The sequence below is a fragment of the Crinia signifera genome, chromosome 3 (assembly GCF_055691185.1).
Source record: "Crinia signifera chromosome 3, ASM5569118v1, whole genome shotgun sequence".
Lineage (NCBI taxonomy): Eukaryota > Metazoa > Chordata > Amphibia > Anura > Myobatrachidae > Crinia > Crinia signifera.
The window spans coordinates 150,617,952-150,630,581 of NC_139219.1; the positions used below are offsets into that span (position 1 = coordinate 150,617,952).

Consider the following 12,630-nt stretch of genomic DNA (forward strand, 5'->3'; position numbering starts at 1 on the left):
CAAGATGGGAGGTATTTTGTGATAAGTAAACAGATATATGCTAGTGCAGTATGGTTAATAGCTTTATATGTGAGTAGAAGTGTTTTATATTGAATATGGTAAGATACAGGCAAGCAATGGGGGGACTGGCAGAGGGGATCAGCAGACGATGAGCATCTTGCTAGGAAGATCAGCCTAGCAGCAACATTTAGAATGGATTGCAGTGAGAGTCTGTTCTTGGGAAGACCAGTTAGGAGACTATTGCAATAATCAATGCGGGATATAATGAGGGCATGGATAAGAGATTTAGTAGTGTCTTGTGTAAGATACGGTCATATTTTGGATAGGTTTTTTAGATGCATGCAACATGATTTGGAGACAGATTGAATGTGGGGAAGAAATAACAGTTCAGAGTCGAGGACAGTGGCGTAGCTACAGGGGTCGCAGCGGTCGCAACTGCGACCGGGCCCCTGAGCCAGGGGGGCCCAACCCCCGCCTCTGTCATACCCTCAGCTGCCCGCTCGGCTCAGCAGTATTAGCTTCCTTGGCCCCGGCGGCGCGCTCCAGTGATTGATGCCCTGTGCGGTGTGCTGGCTCTCCCCTGGGGAAGCTGTTTCTGGCGCCTGCCAGTGATACAGCAGCAGCAGCCAGGAAGAAGCCGAGGAGCTTTTTGGGCTCTAGTGCTTTGTGCCGCCCGCCCGGAAATGACAAGTGCTGCTGGCTGTCAACCAGGTGAATTCAGCCCTCTCCTGTCAGCACGCAGACGCCAGCCCCAGCTTGATTCAGAGGGAGGGGGGCAACACGTTTGCGCTGCTGCAGCCTCTGTCTGGACGCCGACATTTAAGAGATCTTCAGTGGCGGTGAGTAGCATGCTGCTGGGTGTGGGGAGGCTGCTGCTGAGGTAGAGGGAGAGCAGAGGAGTGGTGCTGGATAAGGGAGGGGACTTACAAAATATAGAAGAGCCAAGAGGTGCAAGTTAGGAGGCAGCTGCTGCTAAGGAACGATCTGGAGGGGAGGGGGTGTTATGTCATGGATATGCTGTGTGAGGGGGGTTGTTTAATGTTAAGAAGTGTTAGGGAGAAGAGCTGTCGCAGCTTGTATTATAGAGGTGCGAGACATGTTCTGCAAAGTGGGCAATGAGGGAGAAAGTATAAACTCTGTGGGAGATATCAGCTGGCAGTTAATTCATAACTTCTCTGGCCTCCGTTACTGTTTGTACTCCATGCCCCCCATGTGTAATGTAAATGAGTGAGATGATCATGGATTCAGCATTCCCTTTTAGGCCAAACCCATTTTTCAAAGAGCATGGGCACCTTCGGTGTGCACAAAAACCACACAACCACACAAAAACCACACTATATATTACACTGTCTAGATGCACACACTTACACACTTACGGTATATATCTGGAACCCCCCCCCCCCCCTGAAAATCCTGCGTTTGCCCCTGAATGTACTGCCTGCAGTGCTCATGTCACATGGATTCTTAGTAGTGGGCTGCTGGCATATTAAATAAGTATATTAAATATATTGATTTAATATGCCAGCAGCCCACCATGTGGCATGAGCTTCATCAGGTGCTCGGCCGGGGGGCCGTTGTTGTATGTAGGGGGGCCCCAAGCTGACCTTTCGCACCAGGGCCCATGAACCCTTAGCTACGCCCCTGGTCGAGGATGACCCCTAGGCTCTAGACTAGATGTTTCTACTGTTATTGCCAAATATATAATTTTGTCTCCCTTGCACTATTGAAAGTTCTTGTCTTGCAACTCTTCAGCTTTGGGGTGACATTTAAAAGGATGCAATTTTTTTGCCTATATCTTTGCCAAAAACTGCAATTTTTTCCAAAATTGCATAATTGATGAGATGCAAAATGTGTCAAAAATCGCGAATTTTTGCAGTTAAATTGCACAATCTGGAGTGCCAATTTTTAGTAATGTTTTCCCATTATAAAGTACTGTATCAGAATCAGCTTTATTGGCCAGTTATACAGTACTTGCGTATACTAGGAATTTGTTTTCAGTTTGCTGTGGGTAACAAGTAAAGAACATACAATATAAACAATACATAATTTAAACAGGTGGGGGAACATGTACAGTCATACAGAAAGTTATGCCGAGGGGACACCGTGTTAGAGTATGTGCAAAGGGTTATGACGCGACAGTGAGGTGTTCATGAGTTCACGTGTCAACAGGTGAACCACTTGAGGGAAGAAACTTTTTAGGCTTCTGGTGGACCTGGTGGGAATAGCCCTGTAGCATCTGCCTGATAGCAGCAGGTTAAACAAGCCTTGGCCAGAATGTAGTTGGTCCTTGACTAATTTCTTTGCCCGCTTTTTTGCTCTGGACTGGTACAGGTCCTGGACAGAGGGAAGGTCCGTCCCAGATATCTTCTTTGTAGTTCTGACTGCATTTGTCTCTCTTGCTGGCGGAGTGTACCAGACCAGTATTGAGGAGCACAGTACAGACTCCACAATTGCAGAGTAGAAGAGGAGCAGAAGCTTCTGTGGGATGTTGAACTTCCTCAGTTGCCTAAGGAAGAATAGCCTCTGCTGTGCTTTTCCAACAATAGTATCAGTGTTGGGCCCCCATTTAAGATCCTGGGAGATTGTGGTTCCTAGGAACTTGAAGGAGTCCACTAGTGACACCACACTGTCAGCATTTGTTAGAAGAGGAACACCAACAGCCTTTTTCCTAAAGTCCACTATCATCTCAACGGTTTTGAGTGGGTTGAGCTCTAGATGGTTGCTGCTGCACCACCGGGCCAATTGGTCCACTTCTTGTCTGTAGGTTTGTCCCCGTCCTTGATAAGGCCAATGACGGTGGTGTCATCTGCGAATTTGATTATCTTTACTGATTGCGCCTCTGAGGTGCAGCTGTTGGTGTACAGGGAGAAGATCAGGGGTGAGAGTACACAGCCCTGGGGGGCTCCTGTGCTGATGGATCGCACTTGGGAGGTGAAGTTCCCCTCTTTCACAACTTGTTTTCTATCAGTCAGAAAGTCAACAATCCAAGAACATGTAGCTTCATTGACTCCTAGGCGGTGTAGTTTTCAATGGAGGATGTTGGGGATGATTGTGTTGAAAGCCGAGCTGAAGTTGACAAACAGGACCCTTGCATAAGTACCAGGCATATCCAGGTGCTGCAGAATGTAGTGCAGGCCCAGGTTGACTGCATCCTCAACACATAGATTAGATTGGTAGGTGAACTGGAGGGGTCTAGCTGATGACCAGTCACAGCTTTCAGGTGGTTCAGTACCAGGGCTCTAATGTTTTCATGATCACAGATGTCAGAGCTATCGGCCGGTAGTCATTCAGATTTGTAATAGTGGATTTCTTGGGGAACAGAACAATAGTGGAGCTTTTGAGGTAGGAGGGAACCTTGCGTAGGTCCAGTGATTTGTCGAAGATCCTGGTGAATATGCCGGCAAGTTGACCCGCGAATACTCTCAGGGCAGATGGTGACACCCTGTCAGGACCTGGTGCTTTCCTTGGCTTGGCCCTCTTGAACATCTCCTCCACCTCTACTTGGGTGACCTGGAGTGATTGAAGTTGGCTGTCGACATTTGGGGCAGCACAGAGGGTATGGGTTGGTTCACAGTGGACTACTTTTTCAAACTTGCAACAGATGTTGTTCAGCTTATCAGCTAGGCCTTCGTACATGGCGGTGGGTTTGGGTGTTTTCTTGTAGCTGGTTATAGATTGCATTTCTTTACACACAGATACATGGTCATTAGTGGACAGGTCATTTGTCAGCTTGTCAGATAACCGCTTTTTTGCTAGCCTGATTTCTTTTGTTAGGGAGTTTCAGGCTCGGTTATACAAATCGCATATTTAATGAGATGCGAATTCAGCAAAATGTTACTAAATATCACCACACATGCAGACCAGGTTGTGATGGCCGAATTTGACAGAACATGCGCAGATCATTGAGATCATGGCTCTATGGTAAAATATGTGTAAAAGTTTATTTTATTTTTTAAATGGCATGGGGTCCCAACACCTGAGCATAACCAGCCCCAGTCTCATTGAGCCGGACCTGGTTCCAAAAATACGGGGGACAAAAAGCGTAGGGGTGCCCCGTATGTCTGAAACTAGCCCCAGACACTTGGACTGGTCCTGGTTCCAAAAATATGGGGACAAAAAACTGGGGGTTTTGAAACCAGCACCGGGCTCCAACAGCCCGCGGTGTCATGCCACAGCCAAGGGACACTTTTTACATAAGGTCCCCCGACCGTATTATGGTCACCGTGGCTGGTTAGTCTTAGACGGGGTACCTGGGGGAGTAGGGAGCCCCCCAATAAAGGGGTCCCCCTCAGGCTTCACCCGTCCAGGGCTGAAGCCCGGGGCTGACACCAGTGTCCGTGGGCTGTGGACGCCGGCCTGATACAGTTAAATCAGCCATAAAAAACATTGCTTTATACAGGTGAACTACAAGTCCCAGCAGGCCTCCCCATTTGCTGTGATTTGGTGAACCACAAGTCCCCGCATGCAGGGCATTAATGAGCCCACTTGGACTTGTAGTCCACCTGTAACAAGAATGTTAAAAAAACACAAACACAGAGAGAAGTACAAGTTTACTAAACACACATTAATTTTACACCAGTATATTTACAACACCAGGCTCCAGCCCTGACTCAGTCTTTTCCACTGCAGGCTCACATCGCAATGACAGCGGCGTGAGCCAACTTCCTCCTTCCCTGCTGACAGCTTCTATTGCGCTGTCACAGTGCAATAGAAGCTGTTAGCGTTGTTGGCTCTATGCGTCTACATGGAGATGCTTTCAGCCAATCAGGGCTGAGCTATGCACCCAATTTTCATGACTAAAAATCTTTTTTTGGCCGGAATCCGCATCTCATTAAATATGCGCATTTTGGTTCGAAAAAGCTATTTTGGAAAGTGACTAAAAATCTCATTCCATTAAATGTCACCCTTGGTCTCAACAGTTTAAAAAAAAAAGTGTAGCCTTTCTAGATGGGGCGTGGCAGGAAAATACTACCTTATACCCTAGTTTTGCCCCTGACACCATATTATGTCCCAAAGTTATGCCCCTGACAAATAGTATGCCACACACACTAATGCCCTTTGCAAATTATGCCCCACAGTTATGCCCCTGACAACATATTATGCCCTGCACCAGTGTGTCTAGGCACACTGGGGTGCCTCAGGACACTTGCAGGATCAATTCAGATTATTTATGTGCAATGTAACAGGCAAAAGCAGTGCAAATGGCTGCCAGTCATAACATATGTGGACAAACTGAAGCAAATCCCCCCCTCACCACATAAATATGCTATATAAACACAATGTACTTCATTTAATATTTTTTCTGACTTTCTCAATAAGAAACATTTGGTCTAGTGGTGCCTTAAAAACATTTTGATACTCCAGGGTGATGTGATCCAAAGTTTGGGAATTGCTGCCCTACACTTTAATGACATTTACAAATTAAACTATGCCCCACAGTTACAGTATGTCATAGAAACATAGAAACATAGAATTTGACGGCAGATAAGAACCATTTGGCCCATCTAGTCTGCCCCTTTTTTTACCCTTCAGGTAAACTCAACCCTTTTTAATCCTTATTTCTTTGTAAGGATATTCATATGCCTATCCCAAGCATGTTTAAATTGTTCTACTGTCTTAGCCTCTACCACCTCTGATGGGAGTCTATTCCACTTATCCACTACCCTTTCTGTGAAGTAATTCCCTAGTTGTCCATGACAACTAGGGAAGGGGGGGCTAGAGGGACACATGTCCCAGGCATTTAATGTAATACCCATATGTGCAAACAGAGTAGAGGGGAGATGGAGCTAGTAATGTCAAAAATTATGGCATACAGCAAGCCTACCTATTTAAACTACCTTTTTGTCAGAGGCTGGTGCCCCTATGTATGGTGGATTCGCTGCAGGCTGCAGCATCGTCCCCCCTTCACCTAGCAGGTCCACAGTACCAGCACTTCTGGTTACTGCTGATTGCACGTGTGCCTTTCCCTGTTACTAGAGGTTCTATTAGCCTTTAAGCATCTGTCTTCTCCTCCCTACCCATTTAATGATGGACATTTTTAGCAGTATTACAGTTCTGCAGCATGACTGTATGGAATTCTGCTGCTTGGACGGCTTGTTTGGCCCTAGAAATTGCACTGTGTAACCCCTTTTATATGATCACTTCACAGAACCTCCAAACCTGTTCTTTTAAATCAACCCAGAGACCTTCTGGCATATAAGTGACACCTGAATAATCAGATGTCACCAATACAGAGTAAAACTTCCATTATGAACAGTCCATAGACACTAGTTATTCAGTATTTACCCCCCCCCCATATGAGCAGCTCCATACACCCCCCCACACACACAAACACACACACACACATACTGTGTAGCATGATTGAACTCACTAATTCTCAACAGTGTTCCATATTTCTAAAGGATGAGTATTCGTCCTCTGTGGGTGATTAACCTTTACAGGGTCATGTAGGGTAATTTTGGATAGGACAAAATGTTTTCTGATGTCATTTTGGACCTGTGTTTTAACTTTATTAAATGGCATGAGATCTCAGCAATTTTGCCTATTAAAACCGCAAATTGATACAATGCATTTCATATCTGGCAGTAAAAATAATGTAATTTGATATACATGTGAAACATATGGTTTACAAACAACATACTGTACAAAATTGTAGTTTTTGTTCCAAGGAGAAAATAGTTTCAATAAATAAGAATCAAACAATGCTCTATAATATTTCAAAAACTCTGCCTTTCAAGATAAACGCATTGCACTGATTCTTGCATGTTTCCGAAATGAACCAAGTGCAGTGCTTGTTCAATATTTAAGTCAATGACAGATCTTGAGTGGCTTTGAGCTTTATCGCATAGGACTGTTGACAATTCAATGTTCTTTTTTTCCACATCAGAGTACAAAATAACGTGTATTTGCATTGGAACATATTCATGTCTAAGGCTATTATTATTTCTTCTCAAGAGTGACGGGATTAGAAAATGATGGGATTCTAACAAACAAGATTTGCGTTTTAAATACTACAATAGTATGTTAGCAATAGAAGTGTTAACCTATTTGAATGTGTGAAAGAATCAGGGATTTTGAAATCAATCCCTAAAGAGAATTTAAAACTTTTTGCTTAGAAAATGTTAGAAATTGTAGAAAGAAAAGGACTGATTTCATTTTAGGTTCAGGATGACATTTGCCTGTAATTGTTTTTGTACATAAATTATACTCTTAATTCCAAATACAGCACCATAGCATAATAATACATACCTAAAATAATTATCATTCTGCACACATCGTTTTTCCTTTCTAAAATATAAATGGTTGACCCCTTATTTTCTCTGTATTGTTCACCATTTTACTAGTTACTGTTCTTTTGGTAATTGGATGTTTCATCCTTTGTGACTCTATTTGTATGAAATGTGTTTATTTACTGTACTACCTAATTCCATAGACAAAAAACCTTACGGTTTCACATGTCCCAATAAGACTTCTTACACATGATCTGGCATTTCAGAGACCTACTGTATTGTAAATCTTCCACTCAAACTCCAAAAAGCAATGAAATTCTGATCATTAATTAATGGACGTTTTCCTTGTGCAATACAGACATGGTACGCCGTCACGGCCTGTGGGTAAGTGCTGATTCAGCACTCTTACAGAGTGAGAATGCTGTCACTCACACAATGGTGGAGCTGCTAATTCACAGAGTTGTGTGCTCATTGGAATACACATGCAGTCTATGCAACGGAAGGTCTGAGTAGTTATGTGGTGCACCCATCCCTGCCAGTACCCACACCCATCCCATTCGGTCACCACAAGAATCCCACCTTGTTCCAACATTCTTCTCATTCCGTACATCCATCTAATTTAATATGCACATTCAGCTCCCTCAAACATGTTGGTTAATTACTAAAACTATAATACATCATCTACAGTATATACTTACTTCGGTACTTGTGTAGCTCTATGCTAAGTTTGAATCCAATGTTATCAGCGTAGCCTCGGCAGCAGCGCTACGCTAAGTTTGTTTGAAGCAACGTTATCAGCGTAGTCCAACGTCTGCCTTACTTCTGTAGTTAATTTGAAGCTACGTTATCAGCGTAGCTCAAAGGCTGCCTTACTTGTGTAGTTTCACGGTGGCAGCTTGAACTACATTGTCAGCGTAGTGACTCCGCGACAGCCCTGCGGTGACAGGTCATTGTGGCACTTGTAGTTCCACAGAGAAATAGTAGCCCGGCACACCACTAACAAAGGGGGCATCTAAAGTAGACACCCCGGCACACCGCTAACAAAGGGGGCGTCTAAAGTAGAAACCCCAGCAAACCGCTAACAAACACTAAAAGTACAGCGCCAACAGGGTCGTCAATTTAGACACTGTAGCGTCTTAATTTAGATGCTAACAAAGTGTGCATCTAAATTTAGACGCTCTCACTTCTAAATTTTGATGCTCTGCAAACCGCTAACAAGGGTGCATCTAAATTTAAATGCTCTAGTGTCTAAAATTAGTTGGGTATAGGGGTACAAAGGGGTGCAGCGTGAAAAACAATATTAAACCTGTCGAAAATGACTCCACGCCTTTCTTTGGACGAATAGGCTCTCGTCCACCTCAACTATCTTGCCTGGGCCGCCAATATGTCGGTGAGGCTGCGACATGAGGTCGACAGTGCAGGCCTCCCTCACCAAATTGTTGTAGAGGACAGTGGTCTTCTGCAAGATGGAAAAATGCCACTCACACAAGCGGATGCTGGTCAGCTCCTCTGCCCAACAGAACATGAAACGGATCAGGGTGACAAAGGTCAGAAGGCACCCTCTGAACCATTGCACAGCCCTAACGCTGACCTTATTTCTGCAGCTGAGATTTAGCCTCATAGGGTGGCCATTGGGGCAGGTCTGGGTGTCAGGCAGAAATTTGTGGCTTTGAAGAAAAGCCATGACTCCTCCTCTGTCTGCGGCATGTTGAAAAGAGTGAGCTTTTCAGCAGCCATGACTGAAATGGGTCTGTCTCTCACAGAATCTAACAGCTGGTCTGACTCTCACAGAATATAACAGCTGACTAACTACGCTAACTGCGTACAATTCAATCTACCAGCTGACTGACTATGCTACGCTGTCTGTGGGAACACTACACTGCATCTGACAGGGACGCTGGCTATGCTAAGTGGCCGCGAGAACAAGACGCTGTTTCTGACAAGGACGCTACTTCTGACTAACTACGATGCTAGAAAAAGATGCTGTTTCTGACATTTTTTAACTCAAAAATGTAATATTTCACTATAAGAATAAATATTGGATTTAAAAAAAAATGTTTAATGAAAATGTTTGTATAACATCACTGTTGTGCAAAATGCTAAATATATTTTTATTTACCAAACAGAATTTTGATACTTTAAACTTAGATCAAACTACTTTGTTGCCTAAAAAAAACATGAAAAACATCAACATATAAATTCCAATTCTTTATGCTTGTGTCTTCATATTTTACTGGGATTGGGATTCAGTTGGGATTCCAAGTAAATAGGGGACGGTATTGTGGCAACACACAGGGACCTTAAGGGGTGACACACAGGGTGTATTGACCTCAGTGCAGGGCAACACATAGTGTGCAGAGGACTGTAGGTGCAGGAGATAAACATGGAATTAGACTCATAAAATAAGATCCCTGTGTGTCACCCCCCCCCCCCCACAGACCCTGCATGTCATTCCCTACATTGCCCTGCACCCTGTGTGTCAACCCCCTCACAGTCCCCTGCACCCTGTGACAACCCCCCTAAATTCCCCTGCACCCTGTATGCCCCACCTCCTACAGTCCCTTGCACTCTGTGTGTCACCCCCTACAGTACCCTGCAACCTGTGTCACACCCCCTACAGTACCCTGCACCCTGTGTGTCAAACCACCTACAGTCCCCTGCACCCTATGTGTCACCAGCTATACCATCCCACCTGCATGTCACCACCTATACAGTCCCCTGCACCCTGTGTGCCACCCCTACAGTCCCCTGCACCCTGCATGTCACCACCTATTCAGCCCCCTGCATTCTGCGTTTCACCCCCTATTCAGTCCCGTGCACCCTGTGTGTTATACCCCTACAGTCCCCTGCACCCTGTGTGTCACCCCCCCAAAGACCCTGTGTTTCACCACCTATACAGTCTCCTGCACCCTGTGTGTCATCCCCCCTACATTCCCGTGCACCCTGTGTGTCACCACCCCCCCACAGACCCTGCGTGTCACCACCTTTACAGTCCTCTGCACCTTGTGTGTCACAACCCCCACAGATCCTGCATATCATCAACTTTACAGTCCCCTGCACCGTGTGTCATCCCCCCACAGTCCTCTGCACCTTGTGTCACCCCCTTACACCATGTGTATCACCACCTATACAGTCCCCTGCACCCTTTGTCTCACCATCTATACAATCCCCTACACCCTATGTGTCACCCCCCTAAAGTCCCCTGCATCCTGTGTGTCACCCCCCTATAGTCCCCTGCACCCGGTGTGTCACCACCTATACAGTCCCCTGCACCCTTTGTTTCACCACCTATACAGCCGCCTGCACCCTATGTGTCACCCCTACAGTCCTGCACCCTATTGGTGAAATTTACTAAGATGTAAAATACACTTCACAGGTCATGTTGTTATGGGCAACCAACCACATCCTGGGCCAAATGTAATAGGGTGAGAGTTTCCGAAAGTGCGAGATTTTGGGAGAGTTTTTCCATGTATTTTTAAAGCCTCAATCAACTACATGGCAAAATCAACCTGGTTTTGCAGTGTAATTGATTGCTGCTTTAAAAAAAAGGGGAAAACTCTCCCAAAATCTCTCACTTTCTGAAACTCTCACCCTATTACATTTGGCCCCCTGTGTACTTTCTTCTAGAGGGTGGAAAATAAATAAGAAGTAGCTTCTGAATGGTTGCCCATAGCAACATGACCTGGGAAATGTTTTTCACCCTGTGTCACCACCTATACAGTCCCCTACACTCTGTATGTTACCCCCCTACAGTCCCCTGCATCCTTTGTGTCACCACCTATACAGTCCCCTGAACCCTGTGTGTCGCCACCTATTCAGTCCCCTGCACTATGTGTTACCCCCCTACAGTCCCCTGCACCTTGTGTTTTACCCCCCTACAGTCCCATGCACCCTATGTGTCACCACCGATACAGTCCACGGCACCCTGTGTGTCACCACCTATTCAGTTCCCTGCACCCTGTTTGTTAACCCTTACAGTCCCCTGCACCCTTTGTTTCAACCCCCCCACAGACCCTGCATTTCACCACCTATACAGTCCCCTGCACCCTGTGTGTCACACACACCCCCACAGATCCTGTGTGTCACCAAATTTACAGTCCCCTGCACCCTGTGTTTCACCCCCCCCCTACAGTCAATACACCCTGCGTGTCACACCCACCCACAGACCCTGTGTGTCATCACCTATACAGTCCCCTGCACTCTGTATCACACCTATTCAGTCCCCTGCACCCTGTGCATCACACTCCCAACAGACCCTGCGTGTCACCACTTATACAGTCCCCTGCACCCTGTGTGTCATGCCCCCCCACAGTACCCTGCACCCTGTGTGTCACCCCCCTACACCCTGTGTGTCACCACCTATGCAGTCCCCTGCACCCTGTGTGTCCGCCGCCTACAGTCCCCTGGGGATATGGTTGAATGGTCGACCATAACATTTTCGATGGTCCCCAGTCCCCTGGGGATATGGTTGAATGGTCGACCATAAGATTTTCGATGTGTTGACCTAGACCCCTGTAGACCATGTCCTCTGTTGACCTAGACTCCTGTGAACCTTGTCCCATGTTGACCTAGACCCCTGTCGACCTTGCTGTATGTCGACCCAACGGTGTCGACCTAACGATCCCAGCCTATCTCCTGGACCCTGTGTGTCACCCCCTACAGTCCCCTGCACCCTTGTGTCACCCCCTACAGTCACTACACCCTGGTTCTGTCACCACCCCCCACATACCCTTCATGTCACCACATATACAGTCTCCTGGACCCTGTGTTTCATCCCCTTACTGTCCTCTGCACCCTGTCACCCCCTGCAGTCACAACACCCCATACAGAGCCTGCATGTCACCACCTATACAATTGCCTGCACCCTGTGTGTCACCACCTATACAGTCCGCTGCACCCTGTTATAAAAAGTAGGCATGTATGCTTCACCCTGTGTGTCACCCCCTACAGTCTCCTTCATCATGTGTCACACCCACTACAGTCTACTGCACTGTGTGTAGCCCCCTGCATGAGACTGCTTCCCACTCTCTCCTCATGCCCAACTGCCATGGCAAAACAAGCTGGTTGGCTGCTACTTATTCCATACAGTTAGGGGGTAATTCATGTTGGCTCGCCAAGCAGCAAAAATGTGCTGCCTGCCGGGCTTACGTATAGCTGCCCCTCTTCACCAAATGTACGCTCCCACTTCCATTAGCATTCAAGTGTATGGGTGAACAAACAATTGATGGTCAGTGACCATCGAATGATTGTGTCATCTGTTTACAAATAAGTCAGCCTAGACTTTATTTGCCAGTGCATAAACGCAGATGGGGTGGGTGGCTGACGTCCTATGATTTCAGACGTTCACAGCAGCAGGCTTCAGCATGCCTGCATTCAAATGTGAACGCCCAGCATTTTTCTG

At 46.2% G+C, this 12,630-nt stretch overlaps 1 protein-coding gene across 1 annotated transcript in view; it reads right to left on the reverse strand.

The window, feature by feature from the left end:
* Positions 1 to 12,630, reverse strand: part of LAMA2 (laminin subunit alpha 2) — a 727,667-nt gene that overhangs the window by 86,299 nt on the left and 628,738 nt on the right. The gene's annotated exons all lie outside the window — the stretch shown is intronic.